This window comes from Neopsephotus bourkii, unplaced genomic scaffold (genome assembly GCF_033783945.1).
Source record: "Neopsephotus bourkii isolate Nb327-2 ecotype Australia unplaced genomic scaffold, CSIRO-AGI_Nbou_v1 NB_820, whole genome shotgun sequence".
Taxonomy (NCBI): Eukaryota; Metazoa; Chordata; class Aves; order Psittaciformes; family Psittacidae; genus Neopsephotus; species Neopsephotus bourkii.
Genome location: NW_026901316.1, coordinates 1 through 6,113, shown reverse-complemented (window position 1 = coordinate 6,113; position 6,113 = coordinate 1). Strand labels below are relative to the sequence as shown.

At 50.1% G+C, this 6,113-nt stretch overlaps 1 long non-coding RNA gene across 1 annotated transcript; it reads left to right on the top strand.

Annotated features, from left to right (window-relative positions):
• The first annotated feature begins 2,401 nt into the window (after positions 1-2,401).
• On the top strand, positions 2,402-3,725 carry LOC133213443 (uncharacterized). The gene is made up of 3 exons (XR_009725818.1): positions 2,402-2,552; positions 3,325-3,403; positions 3,561-3,725. It is a non-coding gene; the product is annotated as an uncharacterized LOC133213443 (long non-coding RNA).
• Positions 3,726-6,113: the final 2,388 nt, after the last annotated feature.

Below are 6,113 nucleotides of genomic sequence, written 5' to 3'. Positions count from 1 at the left end.
AGAGCAAGCTCCGGAGAGGTGCGATTCAAGTGGACTTTTAGGAATGAAATTGAGGAGCAAGTGCAATGATGGTGACACCGCTGGAAAGCTGACTGTGTGCTGAGTATGCCCAGCAGCAGCTTTCACTCCTGGCTCTTTGGCTGTGGGAACACAGGGCAAACATTCGTGCTGCAGTCACAGTGCTGCCTGGCAGACCAGAGTGACCACGGCAGTGGGTAGATTCAAATAGGGTTTCAGGTATGAAATCGAGGAGACACTGTAATGTAAAAGCTAATGCTGAAAAGCTGACTGTGTGCTGAAGAGTCCCAGCAGCAGCTTTCCCTCCTGGCCGTTCGGCTGCAGGAGCAGAGGACAAACGTTCGTGCTTCAGTCACTCTGTTCCAGGCAGCCCAGAGAGACCCCCGGAGAGCTTGGCTTCAAACGGGGTTTTAGGTATGAAATGGAGGAGAGACAGCAATGTCAGTGGCACAGCTGCAAAGCTGAATGTGTGAAGATTTCCAGCGCCAGCTCCCCCTCCTGGCTCTTCGGCAGTGGAAGCAGAGTTGAAACCTTCGTGCTTCACTGTGCTGCCTGGCAGCCCAGAGAGATCACCGGAGAGGTTGGATTCAAATGGACTTTTAGGTTTGAAAGTGAGGAGCAACTGCAATGATGATGAAGACACCGTTGAAAATCTCAGTGTGTTGGGAAGATTCCCAGCAGCAGCTTTAACTCCCGGCTCTTTGGCTGTGGGAGCAGAGCTCAGACGTTCGTGCTGTGCCCTCACTGTAGTGCCTGACAGAACAGAGTGAGCACGGGAGTGGTTGGATTCAAATGGGGTTTTAGGTATGAAATCGAGGACAGATTGCAATGTATGTGTTAACGCTGCAATGCTATGTGCTTAGTATGCCCAGCACCAGCTTTCACTCCTGGGTCTTTCGCTGTGGGAACACAGGGCAAACATTCGTGCTGCAGTCACGCTGCATGGCAGCAGAGAGCAAGCTCCTGACAGGTATGATTCAAGTGGACTTTTATTTATGGAAGTGAGGAGCAAGTGCAATGATGGTGACACCCTTGAAAAGCTCACTGTGTGCTGAAGATTCCCGGCAACAGATTTAACTCCTGGCTCTTTGGCTGTGGGAGCAGAGCTCAGACGTTTGTGCTGCCCACACTGTGCTGCCTGACAGACCAGAGTGACTGCCGGAGTGGTTGGATTCAAATGGTGTTTTAGGTATGAAATCGAGGACAGATTGCAATGTATGTGCTAACACTGCAATGCTATGTGCTTAGTATGCCCAGCACCAGCTTTCACTCCTGGGTCTTTGGCTGTGGGAACACCGGGCAAACATTCGTGCTGCAGTCACAGTGATGCCTGGCAGGCCAGAGTGACCACAGCAGTGGATAGATTCAAATGGGGTTTTAGGTATGTAATCGAGGAGACACTGTAATGTAAGTGCTAATGCTGTAAAGCTGACTGGGTGCTGAGTATGCCCAGCAGCAGCTTTCACTCCTGGCTCTTTGGCTGTGGGAACACAGGGCAAACATTCGTGCTGCAGTCACAGTGCTGTCTGGCAGACCAGAGTGACCACGGCAGTGGGTAGATTCAAATAGGGTTTCAGGTATGAAATCGAGGAGACACTGTAATGTAAAAGCTAATGCTGAAAAGCTGACTGTGTGCTGAAGAGTCCTGGCAGCAGCTTTCCCTCCTGGCTCTTCGGCTGCAGGAGCAGAGGACAAACGTTCGTGCTTCAGCCACTCTGTTCCAGGCAGCCCAGAGAGACCCCCGGAGAGCTTGGCTACAAACGGGGTTTTAGGTATGAAATGGAGGAGAGACAGCAATGTCAGTGGCACAGCTGCAAAGCTGAATGTGTGAAGATTTCCAGCGCCAGCTCCCCCTCCTGGCTCTTCGGCAGTGGAAGCAGAGTTGAAACCTTCGTGCTTCACTGTGCTGCCTGACAGACCAGAGTGACTGCCGGAGTTGTTGGATTCAAATGGGGTTTCAGGTATGAAATCGAGGACAGATTGCAATGTATGTGCTAACACTGCAATGCTATGTGCTTAGTATGCCCAGCACCAGCTCTAAATCCTGGCCCTTTGGCTGTGGGAGCAGAGACCAGATGTTTGTGCTGTGCCCTCACTGTAGTGCCTGACAGAACAGAGTGAGCAGGAGTCCAGACTTGGTCCTAGAGGAAGGGATGTAATTTCACTTTAGCAATAACAGTGCTGAAGTAACTTCAGACCCTGATGATAAGCTGTGTGAACCAACAAGGAAGCTGCTGACTCTAGGAGAGGAAACAGTGGACATCCAAGCCTTGTTATCTTGCTGGTCAGCACAAGCACGTGGTGCTTTGCATGCAAACGTGGTGGTCCTGGCCACAGTGTGACTAACCTGGGGTGGTGGCTGTTGTTGTAGGTGTCTCCCTGCCTGCCAGTGTTGTCCGGTTGTTGTTCAGCAGTGACTCTGACCTGCTGGCAGATGCCTGCTGGGCTCTTTCCTACCTATCAGATGGTCCCAACGAGAAAATCCAAGCAGTTATTGACTCGGGAGTGTGTCGGCGACTGGTGGAGCTCTTAATGTGCGTATCTTGTCTTGCTGCTTCAGCCCAGTGAGAATGGGAAGCATGTGCCTGAACCTCAGTTCATGTCAAAGCCCATCAGAGCACCCTTCACACTTCCTGTGTGCTTAGGATCCAGGTAGTGGGTGCTGTAGCTGACTTCAGAGCAGTGATGACATAGGAGGGTCTGAAGCAGGTTGAGAGCTGTAGTCTCCTGTCTTTTCTTTCTGAGAGAAGCTGGGTTCCTCCTGTGAGCTGGGATAAACTTGCTAAAGAGAGGTTGGAATGATGCTTCTAAGGTGTGAAAGGAGAGAGGACTGCAGTGTGTCTTGCGCTGTCAACCTTCAAACGTGCTTACGGAAGGCCAGTTCCTAGGCAGATCCACAGGTAGTAAAAAGAGTGTCTACCAAAAATCAGCTTGGCTTTGCTGCTCTGATCCCTATATGGGAACTTCGATAAAATGTTGGAATGAGCCTCTAAGAGCTTCAGAGCTGGGAGATAGTTGCTTCCAAAATTCTCCTGAAACAGTCTGGGTGTTCTCATTGGGTTAACATCATCTTTTGGTCAGGAAAGGGGGGTATGTAAGAGGTGAGATCTGTAATTGAGCCATCTTAAGATGATGGAGTTAGGATGAAAATCTCTGCTCTGTGACTTTGTTTTCAATGTCAGTATTACCGTGTGCTAGGGGGAGGGATTGTCAGCAAACAATGCAGATGAGTTGCTGGGGAGAAAATCTTCTGCCTGTGTGTGAGCTGATAGACTTGGCTTTGTCCTTGTGCCGTTTCTCCTGCAGCCACAACGACTACAAAGTGGCCTCTCCAGCTCTGCGAGCAGTGGGTAACATCGTGACGGGGGATGACATCCAGACCCAGGTGAGGGAAGTGCCTGTCTCCCACGGAACAGGGAGGTTCTTCCTTCTGAGGCTCATCCTCCTCTGCAGCAGATGTTGGAGTGCCTGCTTCATTTTGTGCCCAGCTCCAGCTCTGGACCTGACACTGGTGATCTCACTTCTGCTCTCTTTCTCCAAAGGTGATTTTGAACTGTTCAGCCCTGCCTTGTCTCCTTCACTTATTAAGTAGTTCCAAGGAATCACACAGGACAGAAGCCTGCTGGACTATATCCAACATCACAGCAGGAAACAGAGCGCAGATACAGATAGGGTCTTCTCCAACCCACCTGCAGTGAAGCTCAATTCCAAGCTCAGCATTAAGGGTTCTCAGCTTTTTTCCCTGGCAGTCAGAGGCTGGGTTTGTTCACATCTCTCATTCTGCAGTAATGTGCAAATTCGCTGCTCCCAGCCATCTGCCAACGGAGCTAAGAAAAGCTTTTAATGGTTCCAACAAAGTCTGGCCTGAAATGAGTGCCACAGGTTAGATCATTGGAGCAGGAGCAGATACAGCCCCTGCATCTCCCCGCTCTGTTAGAGGTACCCCTCTGAAAAGCTGGATCTTGTTGAGTTGTAATTTATCCTTTTCATGCCCTACATAAAGGCAGATGAGTGATGGGAGCGCTGCTACAATACTGCTGCAGTAATAGGGGTTGTCTGCTGTGGGCTGGTTGTGGGACCGACTGTCTTGTGGTAATAGGATTTGGCTGAGGAATTGCTGAAGAGCACAGCTTGGAAAACTCTTTTGCACTGACAAATGGAGGTGGAGGTTTCTCTCACGTTGCCAACTCAAGCCCTTCTCGCTGCTCTCTCCCCAGGCAGTCATAGGTGCAAACATCTTCCCAGTCCTGATAGAGATCTTGCAGAAAGCAGAATTCCGCACGAGGAAGGAGGCAGCGTGGGCTATCACCAGCGCGACGTCAGGAGGAACCCCTGAGCAGATCAGGTATTCCCTGTGGCTCCTCCTGGGGGACAGCTGTCAGTGTATGGAAGCTTTATCTTTGTGGGACCGGTGAGACAAGGCCAAGGGGGTGATGTGGAGAACCTCTGGGAGGGTACCTGGGGCAGAGCTGGAGCTGGATCGTGCCCTGAGCTGGGAATTGCAGCTTCCTTCTGAATCAGGAGAAGCAAATCTCTGCATCTCTGCAGCCTTTCCTCCCTGGCTTTATTTAGCCGTGTTTCCTAAGGTGCAAACGTTTGCTCCAGCCCTGGCAGTCCCTCTGCTCCCTTCTCTTCCCCTCTCTGCTGGTGCCCCTCCCCATGTTTGGGTGCTCTGGAGCCCGCTGGGGCGTCCAGAGCCGACAGGGTTCCTCCCCAGATCCAAATTGTTTGCCCGCAGGGTCCCCACCACCCCAGGAGGGCTTTGCTGCCGGCTCCTTTACTCTCTGAGCCATGGGAGTGTGTGTGGGGGAGTCTAAATTACAGAAACCCCACAAATATTTAAATGCTCTTTAATGGAAGAATGCTTTGGTTTTCTAGCTGAGCTGTTACAGCAGCTCCTTGCTTCTAAATGGTGATGCACGTGGATGTGACTAAACCTGCCCTGTTTGGCTTTTGTTCTTCCCCAAGGAGGAGGACAGCTCCGACGCCAAGTGGCCTTTGGGCCATCAGCAGCAAAACATTGGCGGCTGTGAAGATCCATTGGCGATTTTATTGTTCTATGTTTGTTTTTCACGTGTTCTGATATTCTTGTTCTACTGTTGTTAAACTGCACTTGTTTTGTTGTTCTATGGTTATTTATATTTATTGGGTTTTGTTATACTTTGTTCTACCCCTGTTGTTGTAACAAACTGACGTTTTTACTGTAATTTTACTATCATTTTCCTATTTTTTAACTGTCAATATGTAATCCGCACCCCTCACTGCACCCTCCATCCCCTTTTTATGTCCCTATTTCAAATAAACAGTCTGTGTTCACATCTGCCTTCCCCGTGTTTGATTCCTGGGCCAGGGCGCAGGGTGCTGCTTTCCAGCACCCTCTGCTTGTGGGGAGTGGCTTCCCCTGTTCCAACACGGTTGTGTGGTCAAACAACAGTTATTATTATTATTATTATTATTGCTCTTTATTAGTATTATTTCACTGGTTTTCCTCCACTGCTTCGAGCATTTGCAATTTCAGTGCAGGACTGCAAAACCATGCAGGAAAGGACAGCAGAGAGACAGAAACTCTGCTCTGGGTCATCCCTACAGTAATACTAAAAGCATGGTGCCTCTGGGGCTGTTTGGATTCTGCTCTATGGCCAAGTAGCTGCTTACCCACAACCACCAAACACTTTGGTCACGGAGGCGAATTTCACGATCACAATTGTGCTATATTAAAACTGCTTTACAGAAGTGCCTTGCTGGAAAGCACTTAACCCACATGGTTCTTTCTGCTCCCCCATTCCTCATCTTGTGATGTGAGAAATTAAACTGAGCTCATAGATCCCGCTGCCAGGCCTCGGTTAGTTCAGTGACACCAACCTGCAATGCACTGCTTGGTGTTTCCACCAGCTGTGCCATGCTTCCTAGGTGTCAGGAAGCTTCCTTTCAGAGCCAAAGCTCAAGGAGGAGCAATGACCCACCTGATAACCAAGCTGAGCTGATGGAGTTTGAGACCTGATTCATGTTTTGTCTTCCAAGTGCAGGACCTGAGTTTGAGAGCTGGAGCCCTGCCGGTGGCTGTCACATGGGCACACTGAGATCAGATGACAGTG